We start from the raw sequence: 19,050 nt of genomic DNA on the forward strand, positions 1-19,050 counted from the left end.
TTTGAATTAGTAGTTTATATTTATACTTACAACTCCATCATTTCCACTCAAATGTGTCACATGAAATCAATCACATATTCTTCTCCATTTGTTCTACATTATACAGTTCCTTGTTGTTGCAGGGTCATGAATATTGTGAATACAACAACCTTGAAAATTGGGGAGGATTTCAGAAACTGAAAAGAGCAAGAGGATTTTGAGTTAAATCCATCTCATGCTTTGTTAGTGGATTTTAATTCATGTCAATCTTGATCCATCAAATTTAATTACCTCACTTCAAATAACAATACTGACAGCTCATACTGGAACTGAATTTGAAAAATAATCAGGTAACATATGTAATCTATATCATAAGTAAACCCAGTAACAGGCACTCCAAGTATTATTTGGGAATGATAAGTGTCATTATTCTGTGGGCATTGTTATCAATTTAATTGATTAGTTTATGTATTCTAAAATGACATTATAAGAAAAATCTAACCGCTCTCACCTCCCTCCTTCCCGACTTCCCATGTACACACCCTTGCTGTTTTTCATATTCATTCCCTATTTCTTTACTGCTGATATGTCTCCTGCTGTCAAAACATCTTCTTTGTCTAAGGATGAGTCCCATTGACCTTTCTTCTTACACAGTACCATGTCTATACACATCTTCTTTGTTCAGCTCCTGTTCAGGCAGTCTGGCTGACAACCCTAGTCATCTGTCATTTCTAAAACAACAATTTGTCCAGAGAATAACTTGTTCCTGAGAATAGTTCTTACTTATTGATTATACTTACATTGTGAGGGGTTGCGCAACAATGTGCACCAATCAAACCTAGAACAGTTTCATCTCTGCAACTTCATATACATCCACCATATGTGCAACCTTAATGACCACCAATTATCCTACAATACTGTAAACTATCACTTAGAGACAATGTGTGACACATTAACTGGGATTTACATTGTGTGTGTGTGTGTGTGTGTGTGTGTGTGTATGTGGTGAATTTATAAAAAATGTCAATGATTAGAATGCTCTGCTAAGAAACTTCCTTAAGGCAGTTTTAATGCTCTTGTTCCTCAGGCTGTAGATGAAGGGATTCAACATAGGTGTGACCACAGTGTACATCACGGAGGCCACTGCATTACTTTGGAGGAAAGTGACAGAGAAGAGCTGAAGTACACCCCTAGTCCTGTTCCATAAAACAGGCAAACAATGGACAAATGAGACCCACATGTGGAGGCAGCTTTTTGCTTCCCACTGGATGATGATGATCGCATGATGGAAGAAAATATTTTAAAGTAAGAGAAATAGGAAGTAGTCCAAAGAGAGCACCTACACAGTATCTGAATATGTTGTTGGTGACAGTATCAAAACAGGCAAGTTTAAGTAGTTCAGAAGGATCACAGAAGAAGTTGGATTTCAAAAAAATTCTCACCATTGAAAATATTTAATATTGCCACATAGTGCATCACTAAGTCCACAAGGCTAAGGAGAAAAGACCCCAGAAGTAAGAGACCACAGCGACTGGGATTCATAATTACCTGGTAATGCAGAGGGTGGCAGATGGCCACAAACCTGTCATATGACATCACAGCCAGAAGCATGTCATCCATACATGCAAAAATTACAAACAGTGACATCTGTGTCAGGCAGCCCACATAGGAGATGACTAGGCAGTGAATCTGGATGTCCACAATCATCCTTGGAACAGTGGTGGAGATGAAACCAATATCAACCATGGACAGGTTGGAGAGGAAGAATTACATAGGGGTGTAGAGGTGGAAGTCAGAACTTACTGTCAGGATGATGAGCAGGTTTCCAAACAGGGCCATGATGTACATGGACAAGAATAGGCCAAAGAGAACACTCTGTAGGTCTGGATCCTCTGAGAGTTGAATTAAGTGAAATTCTGGTACAGATGTTATGTTCTGTATGTTTTTATTTCTTGAACATCTTTTGGAGGAAATCAAAAATGTTGTTAATATTGGTACCAGTATGCATGTAGACCTTCCTTACAATTTTAATCAATAAGGGAAAATATTGGTTATTTTCTCAAGCTTATTGTGACAGGATTAATAATTACTCAGTTGTGGTAAATGCCATACTGTGTTTTGTTCTTAGCTCATGTGCTATCTCTTATGAAAGCCATATTGAACACAGTAACCTAGAAGATGACATCAGATTTACTGTAAAAACCTGGTCTGCAGTCGCACAAAAAAGCAAACACTTTTAAAACAAAATGGGTATTTTGTAGAAGCCTTACTTTGAAAACTGTCAATAAAATAAAATGACAACTTGAAGCACTTTAGCTTAGGGATTTTATTACAATAACACTGTAATATTTTTCTTAGAATGTATCTGGCAGTGTGAGGTCCTAGTCTCTAAATATAAATTTTTGATTCCTACCTAAAGAAGTATTATCTGGTTCCATTGTTTCTATAGGTTTCTCGTTTTCTTTAACTTAAAAAATTCTCCATTGGGTGGGGAAAGGGGAATAAGTTTTTAGTAAAAACTTATTTAGATTTTTAAAAACAATTACTATGGTGTCTGTCTTCCTGCTCAACTCTTTTTCCTGGCTCCTTCAACTGAAGAGTGGATAAAGAGAATGTATTACATTTACACAATGGAGTATTACTCAGCAAAAAAATGGAATCCTGAGATTTTCAGGCAAATGGATGGCACTAGAAGGAACCAACCTGAGTGAGGTAACACAGTCACAAAAAGATAAACATGGTACCTACTCACTCATATATGGATTTTAGAAGTGGATCAGATGAGTGCCACCCTACAATTCCACTGCCAGAGACTCTGGAAATGAGGAAGGATCCTAAGACAGATATGCATCGTACCTCAGAAAAGTTGGAATGAGAAAAAATCTCCTGAGCACATTGGGAGAAAGAGGGGGAGAGGTAGTCAGGATAAAGACAGTGATAGAAGAGGAGGGGAGAGGAGGACATGGGGGTGCAAGAAGAGTGAGTCAATGGAAGAATAGAGGAGAGCAGGATGAAAGATACCATAATAGAGGGAGTCATTCTAGGTGTGAGTGGAGATCTGGCATTACTGAGATTTCCAGAGATCTACAAGGATGACACCAACTGCCAATCTAAGCAATAGTGAAGAGAATACTTTAAATGTCCTTCCCTGATAATGAGTTTGACGACTATCTTATATGCCATCCTGGAAACACCATCCAGTGTCAGACAGAAACAGAGGCAGACACCCACAGCTAAACCCTTAACTGAACTCCTAAATCCCAGTGACAGAGAGGGAGGAGTGATGAGCAAAGTGGTCAAGCCTGGACTGGTGAAACCAGAGAAACAGCTAAACTGAACAAGGGGTAGATGCCAACATCTCCAGACTGATGACTGAGAGGCCAGCCTGGGTCTGATCCAGACCCCCTGAATGTGGATGTCAGTGAGGAGGCCTAGACAATATGTGGGGTTTGGGGTAGTAGATCAGTATATATCCCTGGCACACAATTGACTTTGTGTGCCCATACCACAATGATGGAGGCTTTCTCAACCTGGACACATGGTGGAGGGCCTAGGCCCTGCTTTGAATGAAATGATGGATTTTAGAGATCCCCATGGAGAGCCTCACCCTCCCTGGGGAATGGAGTCAAAATTGGGTGGGGGGCTGGGGAGGTTGGTGGCTGGAGTGGGCAAGAAGGGGAGGGTGAGGGAGCTTGGGCTGACATGTGAAACAAGCTTGTTTTTAATTTAAATATAAAATAAAAAAGAAAAGAAAAAGGAAGGGATGCCTCCATTCTAATGACAGAATATTGGTATTCTGTTTTTCTGTTTGGTAAATTATCTGTCCTGAAATGTCAAGATACTTGCTTGGTATATTAAACTATGAATAGAGGCAAGCAAAAGACGCACGTTGTGCTTAAGAAGCAACTGGCATGGAATAAGGAGTAAGAGACTATATATATATATATATTCCTTATTTCTCTTAGTCTATTTCAAACCTTTGTAAATATGTCTTAGTTTAATCCACATAATCACAGAAGATTGCTGCTCATGACTACTGGAAAATTAAGTGATGTGAAAAATAATGAAATATCAATAAATACAGTTGAAATTTTATGCTGCAAAACAATTTGTGGAGGTCATCTCCACAAAATCCAAGTAAAATATCAGTTATGAAAACATGGTCTTCCATGTCTACGCACTGCCACTGGTTTTATAAAGTGCAGCCAGGTTCACCCAGGGCCACAGTTTAACTCCCCAACTCCTCAGAGAATAAAGGGATTTGCATGTGAGCCAGGTCAGTGCATAGATGTCCATGTTCTTAATTCAGCTACAGAGGAATCTTCAGGTTCATTTGTAGGTCAAAGCACAATGAATTGATCAAAATGTAAAGGGCTTAAAAAGCAGAAAACATTAGTGATGCAAGGACATGGGATATATTCTAATGGATACTAAAACCCCCTTTGTGTTTTACCCTATAAAATACTGATATTGTGAAAAATTATGATATTATCACATCTAAATACCATCCACTTTGCATGATGATTTTCCTACTTTACCCATGAAAGACATCCTCCTAATTTGTGCAAATAAAAATAGTGGGATCTGCCTAGTTACTCTTCTTCCAAGATGATGCAATATAGGATGCACTCACATGTTGAATGTATTTCTATTATTCTCCAATGGTGAAGACAGTGGCCTTGGTTGGGAAACAATGAATTGAGAGAACAATTAGGAGTTTCGCCATAACAACATGAGCATGCAAATTACAGCATAACAACACAAATCCTATTGCAAAATGATAACATTTGCATCATATATATATATGTATCCAATTAAAATTCCTAAGAATACAGAAAATATGAGCTTATTTGGGAGTATTTCCAAAGGACACTAGACCATAGAATTATGTAGAATTCTAAAGTTTGTCATCACACAATACACAAGATTAACTTTCCATATCATTTCATTCAAGTACATTCTTTAATCTTCAGATGAGAACACATACAAAATTTTTGATAACCTAATAGTGCAGCTATTTAATACCATTAGATGACCCAAAATCCCATGATGCAGAATTAAACAACAAAAAAAGACCTTGCAATAATTTCTATGTCATATTCCTGAATGGAATAAAAATGTATTAAAAACCAAATACATGGAAGACAGGTTACTTTTATATTTCAAATAATAGTATAGTAACAAACTCCTTTCCATTTTACCTCTTCAAAACAACCTATATAACTCATCCCACTCTATTTCACATTCATAGCTTTTGTGTCCAATCGTTATTTCAAGCCTATATGTATATTTTTATGGACTACTGGTCATATACTTTTAAGAAAATATCCAGAGATCCTTACAGCATGTGTCTTTTTAAGCTCTTATGTTTTCAGACTACAGATGATATAGGGACCTGGCCTCATTTCCTCATTAAAAACTTAGTGGCTGACCCTTGGAATGATGGAGGACGCTAACAACAGCAAAGATATACAGAAAAATAGAACTCATTCTTTATAAATATGTAAACCCATGACTCAGAAGGTGAAGTCAAATGACTGCAGGTTCACTGAAATCCTGCAAGGAACATGGTGAGACCGTATTTCAAATACAAAGAAGATCATATGGGCCAAGAGAACCAGAAAAGCCTGAGATGAATTATTGTTTCAAAGTTCTCAAACTGCTACAAATACACTTCAGATATAATACCCACAATTCATACACAGAGGTTAACAGCCCGTTAAAAAGCATACAGAACCCATGAGGGAAAGAAGAGATAGACCAATGTTTTTCTTTCTTTTAGAATAAAGTATTTTTAGAATAATGCATTTTAGAATGAATCTGTTTATTGAACAGATCATTTGTGTTTTGAACAAGCTAAGTAATTCACACAAGAACCACTCATTTCTCTCTGACCACTGTATTTGTAACCTTCTGTAAAATAATAATCATGCAGAAGCTTATAATTTTGAAATTTGAAAGAACTATTCAAATGAAGGAAGATCCATAAATTATAGAACTCAGATCTTCCACCATGGAGGACATTAATCTCACACACACACACGTCATAGCTCTTTTCAAAAGTATAGTTACTGAATCACCCCCACCAGAGGAGTACAGTACTTTATGTTGGTTATGAAATAATATAACTGGGCATATTTTCTGCACTCTTGGTCATATGAATATAGAGAAGAGACACTAGGGATAGGCCAATGAGAATTTGAGGGCTTCCATTGTAACTGAGAATACAGAATCGCAGTAGAAAGGCTCAAATTTTTATTACTGTTACTAGACCATCATGCTACCCAAATTATCATAGTTCATATGATTGTAAGAAATAATAATTGAAGTCTCTTCTTCATCCTCAATTCCCTCAGAACTTACATGAGTAAATTGTGGGCCTGCGTAGTCATGATGAAAGTTGGAGGATATGATGAACCTCAACTGCTTGTGCACTGGTGAAGTCTCAAGCTCCCTCTTGAATCCTGCCATGAATATAATAGAAGATGTTCCTAATGAAGAACATTGTAGGAAGAGCAAACAGGGTGATATAGTTTTGGATTACAGAGAACAAACTGGTAACCTACAGGGACAGGCTAACTAATTATTCTTACATAACCTTACAAACTCAATGCACAAAGCTGGTGATTACTCATACTGGTCCACAATATTGAAATCTCTGAGGAATTTCTGTAGTTAATGGAGGAAGAAGGAGAGATGTTGAATGTTCTCAAGAGGTTAACTATAATCTTTTTGTTGACATCCTGAATTTTTTATTTCCTTTTGTTATTTCAGTTGGAATCCCTTTAGTAATTCTGTTTTATTATTATTATTATTACTATTATTAAATTCTACTAGAGCAGCTGTTCCTCCGGCAGCATCAGGTAAACAGACCGGCTTCCCGGCCTGTGTTCCAGTGCCTGCAGATCGCCTGGGAACTGCAGAGAGCTCCCAATCCCGGCGGGAGCCAAGCAGCCCAGACTCCAGATCTTCTCTGCCACCAACGAGACCAGGAAACTAGAGGAGGCTGGGAGTACAGGGAAGCAGCTGTTCCTGTGGCAGCATCAGGTAAACAGGCAGGCTTCCCGGCCTGTGTTCCAGTGCCTGCAGATCGCCTGGGAACTGCACAGAGCTCCCAATCCCGGCGGGAGCCAAGCACCCCAGACTCCAGATCTTCTCTCCCACCAATGAGACCAGGAAACTAGAGGAGCCAGGGAGACCAGGGGAGTAGCTGTTCCAGATCAGGTACAACAGGACCCAGCATAGGGTCCAGGGGACCAGGTAGGAGGCTAAGCGCCCCAGATTCCTGTTCTTCTTCTCCACCCACGGACCAGCATTTGGACAAGGTATAGAAGAACCACCAGATTATTGGACTTGCTAGCACCCAACAAAAGGGAACTCTGGTCCCCAGACCAGTAAGGGGCTCTTTCTGCACCCATTAGAAGAAGAGATGGGAAAGAGAAAATACAAAAACACAGTCAGCAACAGAAAAACAAATATGACACCGCCAGATTCTAGAGACTCCACACCAGCAAGACCCCAACATTCCAATGCGAAGGAAGCAGAAGAGAACGACCTTAAAACCACTTTCATGAAAATGATAGAGGCCCTAAAAGAGGATATTGGAAAATCCCTCAAAGAAATGGAAGAAAAAACAAACCAAAAAATGCAAGAAATGGAAGAAAAAACACACCAAAAAATGCAAGAATTGGAAGAAAAAACAAACCAAAAAAGGCACGAAATGGAAGAAGAAATGAAGCAAAAAATGCAAGAAATGGAAGAAAAATCAAAGCAAAAAATGCAAGAATAATAAGAAGAAACATACCAAAAAAGGCAGGAAATGAAAGAAGAAACAAAGGAAAAAATGCAAGAAATGGTAGAAAAACAAAGCAAAAAATGAAAAAAATGGAAGAAGAAACAAACCAAAACAGGAAGGAAATGGAAGAAGAAACAAAGCACAAAATCCAAGAAATGGAACAAAAAGCAAGCCAAAAAATGCAAGAAATGGAAGAAAGAACAAACCAAAAAATTCATAAAAGGCAACAAATGGATGAAAAGATGAACAGAAAATTGCAAGAACCAATGCAAACACTGCAAAGGTTGAAAACTGAAATAGAGACATTTAAAAAAACACAATCTGAAGAAAGCAAGCAAACAGAAAAGCTGGACAAACAGTCAGGCACTACCAATACAAGCATTACCAACAGAATAGAAGAGATGGAAGAGAGAATCTCAAGTGTTGAAGATACACTAGGAGAAATGGATTTATCAACCAAAGAAAACCTTAAATCCAACAAATCCTTAACACAAAACATCCAGGAAATATGGGACACCATGAAAAGACCAAACCTAACAATAATAGGTATCGAAGTAGGAGAAGAAATCCACCTCAAAGGGGCAGAAGGCATATTCAACAAAATCATAGAAGAAAACTTTCCCAACCTTAAGAAAGACATGCCAATGAAGGTACAAGAAGACTACAGAACACCAAATAGAGTGGACCACAAAAAAATCCCCTTGCCACATAATAATCAAGACCCCAAACATACAGAATAAAGAAAGAATATTAAGAGCAGCTAAGGAAAAAGGTCAAGTAACATATAAAGGCAGACCTATCAGAATTACACCTGATTTCTCCATGGAAACTCTGAAAACCAGAAGGTCCGGGATAGATATTCTACCTACACTAAGAGACCATGGAAGCCAGCTCAGACTACTATACCCGGCAAAGCTCTCAATCACTACAGACGGAGAAAACAAGATAATCCATGACAAAACAAGCTTCAAGCAATATGTGTCCACTAACCCAGCCCTACAGAAAATTTTGGAAGGAAAACTCCAACCCAAGGAAGCTAACTACAACCAGAAAAATATAACCATTAGAGAATCCCACTCTACTAACAACCAAAAGAACAAAGGGGTGAAATTCCACCCATAATTCCACCAACAACAACCATCGCAAATCGAAGAAGGATGAGCAATCAATGGTCATTAATATCCCTCAATATTAATGGCCTTAACTCACCCATAAAAAGACACAGACTAGCAGAAGGGATTCGAAGACAGAACCCTTCCTTCTGCTGCATACAAGAAACACACCTCACCCTCAAAGACAGACATTACCTGAGAGTTAAAGGTTGGGAAAAATTTATCAATCAAATGGACCCAAGAAACAAGCAGGGGTAGCAATCCTAATATCTAACAAACTAGACTTTAAAATAAAATCAATCAAGAGAGATGAAGGAGGTCATTACATACTCATCACAGGTGAAACCCACCAAGATGAAGTGTCTATCCTAAACATCTATGCCCCAAATACAAAGGCATCCACATTTGTTAAAGAAACATTATTAGAACTTAAATCTCATCTAAATCCCCACACAGTTATAGTGGGAGATTTCAACACACCACTGTCACCACTAGACAGGAATATCAGACAGAAACTCAACAAAGAAGCAAAGGGTCTAATAGAAGTAATGACACAACTGGGATTAACAGATATCTATAAAACATTTCATCCACATAAAAAAGAATATACCTTCTTCTCACCACCACATGGAACCTTCTCAAAAATCGAACACATACTTGGCAACATATCAAACCTCAGCAGCTACAAAAAAATTGAAATAACTCAATGCATCTTATCAGACCACCATGCCTTAAAATTAGAATTCAACAACAACACAAATTGCAGAAAACCTACAAACTCATGGAAATTGAATAATGCTCAACTGCACCATCCCTGGGTCAAAGAGGAAATAAAAAAAAGAAATTAAAGACGTCCTCGAATTCAATGAGAATGAAGACACAACATACCCAAACCTATGGGACACTTTGAAAGCAGTGCTACGGGGAAGTTCATAGCACTAAGTGCTGACACGAAGAAACAGGAGAACAGTTATACCAGAGAATTAACATCACAGCTAAAAGCTCTAGAACACAAAGAAGCAAACTCCCCCCAGGAGGAGTAGACACCAGGAAATAATCAAATTGAGGGCTGAAATCAACAAAGTAGAAACCAGGAAAACAATACAAAGAATCAATGCAATGAAGAGTTGGTTCTTTGAGAAAATCAACAAGATATACAAACCTTTGTCCAAACTTACCAAACAGCAGAGAGTGAACATGCAAATTAACAAAATCAGAAATGAAAAGGGGGACATAACAACAGACTCTGAGGAAATCCAGAGAATCATTAGGTCATATTTTGAAAACCTGTACTCCACAAAATTCGAAAATTTAAAGGAAATGGATGACTTCCTGGACAGCTATCATTTGCCAAAACCAAATCAAGAACAGATAAGCAATTTAAATAGACCTATAACTCCTATGGAAATAGAAGCTGTCATCAAAAGTCTCCCAAGCAAAAAAAGTCCAGGTCCAGATGGCCTCAGTGCAGAATTCTACCACAAATTCAAAGAACAGCTTGTACAAATTCTTCTCAAAGTGTTCCACACAATAGAAGCAGAAGGGTCTTTGCCAAACTCTTTCTATGAGGCTTCAAAAACCTTGATCCCCAAGCCACACAAAGATACAACCAAGAAAGAGAACTTCAGACCAATATCCCTCATGAAAATTGATACAAAAATACACAATAAAATACTGGCAAATCGGAACCAAGAACACATCAAAACAATCATTCACCACGATCAAGTAGGTTTCATCCCAGGGATGCAGGGATGGTTCAACATACGAAAATCCATCAACGTAATCCACCATATAAACAAGCTGAAAAACAAAAATCACATGATCATCTCATTAGATGCTGAAAAAGCCTTTGACAAAATCCAACACCCCTTCATGATAAAGGTCATGGAGAGATCTGGGATAACAGGGACATACTTAAACATAATAAAACCCATATACAGTAAACCAACAGCCGACATCAAACTAAATAGACAGAAACTCAACGCAATTCCTCTAAAATCAGGAACAAAACAAGGCTGTCCACTCTCTCCATACCTTTTCAACATGGTACTTGAAGTTCTAGCTATTGCCATACGACAACAAAGGGGAATCAAGGGGATACAAATTGGGAAGGAAGAGGTCAAACTTTCACTGTTTGCAGACGATATGATAGTTTACATCATTGACTCAAAGAACTCTACCAGGGAACTCTTACAGCTGATTAACACCTTCAGCAAAGTGGCAGGCTACAAGATCAACTCAAGAAAATCAGTAGCCCTACTATATACAGATGATAAAAGGGCTGCTAAAGAAATCAGAAAAACATCACCCTTTAGAATTGCCACAAACAACATAAAATACCTTGGGGTAACGCTAACCAAACACGTGAAAGACCTGTATCATAAGAACTTTGAATCTTTAAAGAAAGAAATTAAAGAAGCCCTCAGAAAATGGAAAGATCTCCCATGCTCTTGGATAGGTAGGATCAATGTAGTAAAAATGGCAATCCTGCCAAAAGCAATCTACAGATTCAATGCAATCCCCATTAAAATCCCAGCACAATTCTTCACAGACCTTGAAAGGACAATAATCAATTTTGTATGGAAAAACAAAAGACCCAGGATAGCCAAAACAACCCTGTTCAACAAGGCAACGTCCGGAGGCATCACCATCCCTGACCTCAAGCTCTATTATAGAGCTATAGTCCTGAAAACAGCTTGGTATTGGCACAAAAATAGACAGGTAGACCAATGGAATCGAAGTGAAAATCCGGGTATTAACCCACACACGTACGAACATCTGATCTTTGACAAAGAAGCTAAAAATATACAATGGAATAAAGAAAGCATCTTCAACAAATGGTGCTGGCATAATTGGAGACTGGCATGTAGAAGAATGTGGATTGATCCATGTTTATCACCATGCACAAAACTTAAGTCCAAATGGATCAAAGACCTCAACATAAATCCAGCCACACTGAACCACTTAGAAGAGGAAGTGGGTGGTACCCTTGAACGAATTGGTACAGGAGACAGCTTCCTGAACATAACACCAATAGCACAGACAGTGAGATCAACAATTAATAAATGGGACCTACTGAAACTGAGAAGCTTCTGTAAGGAAAAGGACACAGTCAGCAAGACAAAAAGGCAGCCCACAGAATGGGAAAAATATTCACTAATCCCACATCTGACAGAGGGTTGATCTCCAAAATTTACAAATAACTCGAGAAGCAAGTCTCCAAAACAGCAAAGGACCCAATTAAAAAGTGGGCTGCAGAACTAAATAGAGAATTCTCAATAGAGGAGTCTAAAATGGCTGAGCGGCACTTGAGAAAGTGCTCAACATCCTTAGCCATCCGGGAAATGCAAATCAAAACAACTCTGAGATACCATCTCACTCCTGTCAGAATGGCTAAAATCAAAAACACCAATGACAATTTATGCTTGAGAGGATTGGTGAAAGGGGGACACTCCTCCATTGCTGGTGGGAGTGCCAACTGTTTCAGCCACTTTGGAAAGCAGTATGGAGATTCAACAGAAAAATGGAAATAAACCTACCACAAGACCCCTCAACTCCACTCTTAGGCATATATCCAAAAGATGCCCATTAATACAACAAAGATGTCTGTTCCACTATGTTCATAGCAACTTTATTTGTAATAGCCAGAACTTGGAAGCAACCTAGATGTCCCTCACCCGAAGAGTGGATAGAGAAAATGTGGTACATCTACACAATGGAGTACTATTCAGCAGAAAAAAATAATGGAATCATGAGATTCGCAGGCAAATGGATGACACTAGAAGAAACCATCCTGAGTGAGGTAACCCAGTCACAAAAAGAGAAACATGGCATGTACTCTCTCATATATGGATTTTAGACATAGATCTGGGGAGTGCCAGCCTACAATCCTATGGCCAGAGAGTCTGGGAAACAGAAACTTCATTTAGTGGCTGGTTAAGTACTGAGCTGAACTCAAGAAAGCCAGGATCAGAGAGGGAGGACTGATGATCAAACGGATTAAAACTGGGCTGGTTTAACCCCCAGAAACAGCTGACCAGACAAAGGTTAACTCTTGAATCCCAGGCATCAGCCTGGGAATCCAGCATGGGACTGATCAAGACCCCCTGAATCTGGGTGTCAGTGAGGAGGCCTAGGTAATCTATTGAGCCTTGGGCAGCAGATCAGTACCCATCCCAAGTATACACACGGACTTTGGACTCCCATAGAACAATGTGAGGTGCACTCTCACCCTGAACTCTTGGGGAAGGGTTTAGGCCCTGCCCTATATGAAATGACAGACTATGGACACCCCCATGGAGGGCCTCACCCTCCCTGGGGAAATGAGGGGATAACGGGGGGGGATGGGGGGAGGGCACGGGAGGAGGGGAGGGAAAGGGAGAGGGACCTGGAACTGACTTGTGAAGCAACCTTGTTTCTTATCTAAATTTAAAATGGAAAAGAAAAAAAGGAAAAAAAATTCTACTGAATACCCTCTTTCATGTCTGTGGAAACCTGTTTCTTTCCTGTGTGGCAATCCATGGCCAGAAATTCACCAGTTCTATTCTCAAGATTCATGCCAGAGATATCTTTGACTCTCAGGGAATCCCATGGTTGCGGTTGATCTCTGCACCTCAAAAGCTATCTTCCAACCTGCTGTGCCCAGCAGTGCCTCCACTGATACATATAAGGCCTGGGAACTCTGTGACATTGATAACATGTGATGCTGGGGAAGGGTCAAGGTGGTTTACAACATCAATAAGACTATGGCACCTGCTCTGGGTAGAAAGAAACCCAATGTTGTGGAACAAGAAAAGCTGGACAAACTGATCAAGATAGATGACTCTGAAAATAAATCTGAATTTGGTGAAAATGCCATAAAGGAAGTGTCCCTGGCTGTCTAAAAAGGCTGGTAACATGGAAAAGGGGGTGGCCCAGTAATCTGACATCGCTAACTTCACTGGCAAACTTGAAGTCATCTTGCAGGCCCCAGGTTTCAATGTGATCAACAGTAGTTTTCATGTTGGCAACAAGGTACCCATGCAGGAGTTCATGATCCTGACACTTGCTGATCTTGGGGAACCATGGGCACCTGAGCAGAGCCTTACTACATTCTTTTTCCTCAATATATGTTTTTATTTAAATTAGAAACATAAAAGCTTCATATGTCAATCCTGGCTCCCTCTCCCACCCCTCTTCCCTTGTCCCTCAAGAAACCCTTCCAGCCCCCTAGCCCATCCCCAAATCATTCCCCATGGAGGATAAACCCTCCTTGAGGGAAATATCCAAAGTCTGTCATTTCATCCACGGCAGGACCTGGGCCATACCCCATGTGTCAAGGCTGAGAGAGCATTGCTCTATTTGGAATGGGCTCCCAAAGAACATTCATAAACCATGGTAAACACTGATCTACTACCCAAGGCCCCAGTGATTTCTGTGGCCTCCTCACTGGCTCTACATTCATGGAGTCTGGATCAGTCCCCTGTTGGCCTCTCAGCTATCACTCTGGGGAGAAAGAGCTCCCCCTTATCCAGTCAGCTGTATTTATTTGTTCCACCATCATGGTCTTGACCCCTTGGCTCATCACTCCTCCATGTTTGTCTCTAAGTTCCAGGAGTTCAGGTCAGTGTTTAGCTGTTGGTATCTGTCTCTGCTTCCATCAGTCTCTGGATGAAGGTACTAGGACAGCAAGATGAGATATACCATAATAGATGGAGTCATTATAGGCTTGAGGAGAGAGTCTTACCACATTCTTAAGAATGTCATCAAGGAGAAATAAGGGAAGGATGTTAGCAATGTGAGTGATGAGAACAGGTTTGTGCCTAACATCCTGGAGAACAAAGAAGCCTTGTAGGTGCTGAAGGCCAAAATTGCAAAGGCTGGCATCAATGACCAAGATTACATGAAGTCCCATCACTCTGGGGACACTGTGAACACTCTCATAGCTGACCACATGGTAGGGTTCTTCACTGGGTTTATAAGGCTGGTAACATTGCTGATCAGAGCACTGAGCCAGGTCCTTAGAAATGAGGAAGAGATGGGAAGCAACATGAAGCTTGCTGGCAGGAACTGCAGGAATCCCCTTGGAAAGTGAGCATGGACTGGAGCTCCCGAGAGCCAACAATCAATTAGACCCTGTCTCTGATGTCATGGAGAAGGCTCAAGCATGCCACCAGGAGAACTGCTGAAAACCCCAGCTTTGTAATCATGTGATTGGTCCAATTAAGTGTTTCTGTCGCTTCACATTCCACCTACTGTCTAGAGCCCTCATAACTCCTGTGTAATCTCTAGGGTGGACACAGGCAAGACCCCACCTCAATGACTTTATATGCAAAATAAAAGCCTCAGTGATCCCAAAATAAATTAATATGTTAATGAACAAATTTTACTTTCATGTCTTGAATTTTTCATTATATCATTCTACTGGTTTTGTTTTCATAGGCTTCATTTTCAACATCTTTATTAGTGTCATCTGCAAGATCCTTGAACATATTCGTAACTACTATTTGTGAAGTCCTTCTGTTGTGGTTCGGTTACATTGTATTTCTTAAGGCCCCCAGAAAGAAGGTTACCAGCTTCTCATGGAGGCTTATTGCCTTGGTTGTTCATGTTTGTGTCTTTGCACTGGGGTCCAAACATCTGGAGCTATGATGTGTGATGTGATTCTTGTGTTGATATCTATGTTCTTTTGTTGCTGTTACCCTCTCTAGATCCTAGGAAAGTGTGGTGGCTCCAGGCTCTCTGGCAAAGACTACTTCTGTGGTTAGGGCATTGGCAGAAAGGAATGGCGATGGGCTAGAAGGAAAGTCTGAGATGAATGTGGGTCCACACCAAGAGATGGAGTCCCAGGGAATGTATGTGTGGCAGAAGGAGAGGCTCTTGAAAGGCGGCCATAGTAATATAAATAAGGATGGAGAGACAGGGGTAAAAAGGCAAGGGGAACCCTGGTTCTAACACAAAATGTTGAGTTGCAGGTGAATGGATTTAATTGGCAGGAGAGGACCCGGGAAAAATTCTGCAACACGAATAGGGGTAAAGTCTGAAGAAAGCATAATAAAGGACAGGAAAAACAGTGAGAACTGCCTACCTGACTTGGAGACCAGTGCAGGCACTGGGGACCCTTGGGAGAATGTGTTTGTGGGAATTGACAGCTGACAAAGAGGAATGAAGAGAGAGTAAAAGGAAAGGCTTAGACGGTCAGCAGGAAAGACTTATCTGCATCTGCAGCAAGTAGCAGAGTCCTCAGGAAGTAGGCTGAGAGGAAGGGCTCCTGAAAGCAGGCTGCTACAGGACTGTGAAACTGGAAAAATCATAATGGTAGACAGGAAAGATATAGAAAATTGTCAACCTGAATCCCAGCCCTGCGTGGTCACTGGAAGAAAGTGTTTCTGAAGATCAAAGCTGACACAAAGGAATGGAGATGAATTGTAATGGAAAGCTGAGAATTGGCCAGGAAGCTAAGCCTGGTCTACACCTAGAGTCAGGGTCCCCTGGGGCTGCACATATCATAGAAATAGTTATTTTGGTCTTTTGTTCATATGAGTGACTTGGAGATTGATCTCCCAGTGACTCATCTGTTCTTCTAACTGATGTAAGTGATCCATATGCCTTTAGGGACTGCTGATGTGGGTGGGTATGGTTTACCAAGGGGAGGATGATATGGTATGTGTGAGTGGGTGGCAAACTGGGACTTATGTGAACAGAGTCCATTGTGTGGCAAAGGTGGTGGCACAGACTGCACACAGGTCTCATATCTGTTTGCCTGCACCAGAGCAATGGGGTTCCACCACAGTATTTTGCAGGGTTCAGCTGCCTTGCTGTGGCTGTGATAGGAGAAGGGAATTTCTATTTCTTCAATTTGGTTTCATCATGGAATGTCTTTCTCCACCACTTATTTAAAATTTTTACTGGATGTAGTAGTCTTGATTGCATCTGTTGCCTCATAGACTTTGTAGAACATTGTTCCAGTCCCTTCTGCATTTCAGAATTCTCATTGAGAAGCCAGGTGTTATTCTAATAGGTCTGATGCTCTGTTGTTATTTGGCCTGTTTCCTTGCAGTTTTAATATACCTTTATCTGTATGTTTAGTTACTTAATTATTAGGTGTTCTGGTGAATCTTGTTTGTGCTTAAGTGTATTTGGTGTTGATATGTTCTATGTAATTTGATAGGAACCTCCTTATTTACATGTTTGAAATCTTTTCTCTTGGTTTTTTGAAAATATTTCCTGTGCCCTTGACCTGGGGTTGTTCCTCTATTCTTGCTATTCCTAGATTAAGTATTTTCATAGTGCCCCAAATTTCCGGTGTGTTTTATTCAGACTTTGTTATATTTAGCACTTTCATGGCCTGGGTATCCCATTTTCCTGTCTTGTCCTCAATGTCTGAGATTTTCTTTTTCACCTGTTGTATTCTGTTGTTGAAGCTTGTCCATGTAGTTCCTTTTCTGGTTCCTAAATTTTTCATTTTATATCTCACCTCAGTTTAGGGGCTTTATCAACTCTTTCTCCATTGTCATTTCTTGAACTGTTTTCTTCATGTTATTCCACTGCTTATTTTTGTGTGCTTCATGAATTGCTTAACGTGTATCATCTTTATGCAACTCAAATATACACAAATGATATTTTGAAATCCTTGGCCTGTGCTTCAGCTGTATTTCATTACTCAGGGCCTATTGTATTGCTTTGCTATATACAAGAGACCACATATATTTCTGTCTGCAATTGATTATATTTTTAGACTGCTGTGTAGGTGTCATGGCTTCAGATGATTGTCATTTTAGATGCTGATATCTGATCTTGTTTTTGTTGGCTGAGAGTTTTCTTCCTTGGTTTCAGTTTCCTTTGCTTGTTATTAGTAGAGTGAGGTGGCTCTGGGATGTCTGGTAGGAAATGACCATGTGTGGTCACTGGGAGTTACAGGTAGAATGTACTTTTAGTTATTGGGAACTCATAATTAGGATTACATGTGAGCCAGAAGAGGAAATTTGCAGGGGTCCACATTAGGATGAAAGCAAGGTGTGCAAAAAGATCTGCTTTACCCTTAGGGATATAGACAGAAGGGAATAAAGGCCACAACAGGTAGTCTAGTACAGGGGTGAAGTACAGAATTGTATATTGGAATCGAAAGACAAGGGGAAGAGTGAAGATGCCCCACCTGATTCCCTGGACTGTGTGGCTGGTGGATTTCCAGGAAATGTTTTTGGAGCTTGAGGCTGAGACAAAGAGATATGGTCCAGAGGAAGGCTATAAGAGATCTATCTACCTGTTCCACTGGAGGGAGGAGCAGAAAGTCTCTTAGCCGTTTAATTTCTCATGTTTCTATGCAAAGATAATTACTGGCATTCCATGTCACAGTATTTGAAAGAAAACCATATTATATGAAAGAAGCCAAGGATCATGTTGAGTACAGTAACTTTATTTAAAAAAGAAAAAAACAGGGAGCATTTTCACCACCCACACCAGGAGAGGTGAGTTCTGGGCCTTCTCTTGCCCCCCACAATCCCTCTCATTGGAAGACTTGAACGGGGCACATAGCCCTGTCCCATGCATTGAATCCCCAGAGACCAGGGATCAGACCAAACTTCAAGCATTTGACACCATTGGATCCCTGCCCTGTACCAATCAAAAGAGCTGCAAACGTTGAAGTCAAGGCCTTGCACCCACTGGGAGAGGCCTCAAAGCACCCAATAGAAGGAGAAATGAAAGGTGGCAATTATAAGAAAACATTCAACAACATAAAGAGTAACATGATACCAGCAGAGACTAGGACTTATACAACAGCAAGATCTGAACATCCCATCACAGATGAAGCAGAGAAAATGACCTTAAAACCAACTTTATGAAGATGATAGATGACCTAAAAGAGGAAATGAGAAAATCAATTAAAGAAATGAAAGAAAACACAAACAAAATAATCAAAGAAATTGAGGAAAAATGCAAGAATTCAAATAATCTCTTAAGGAGAGCCAAGAAAAAAATCAAACAGGTGAAGAAAATAATTCAAGCAGTTCAAGACATGAAAACTGAAACAGAGGCAATAAAAAAACATAAACAGGAGGTCTTATCTTCCACCAATGGAACCAGGGAACCACTGGGACAAGTGGGACCAGTGGGACCAGGTAAAACATGCCCTACATCTGCGCCTGCCTTCCAGTGTCTGTGGGATTGCCTGGGGACTGCCACAGA

The 19,050-nt window shown here is 40.1% G+C and overlaps 1 pseudogene; it reads right to left on the reverse strand.

The window, feature by feature from the left end:
* Nucleotides 1-1,009: 1,009 nt before the first annotated feature.
* The window catches only part of LOC106022623, a 49,413-nt pseudogene continuing 31,372 nt past the window's right edge, over nt 1,010-19,050 (reverse strand).

This window comes from Mesocricetus auratus, unplaced genomic scaffold (genome assembly GCF_017639785.1).
Source record: "Mesocricetus auratus isolate SY011 unplaced genomic scaffold, BCM_Maur_2.0 Super-Scaffold_100066, whole genome shotgun sequence".
NCBI lineage: Eukaryota > Metazoa > Chordata > Mammalia > Rodentia > Cricetidae > Mesocricetus > Mesocricetus auratus.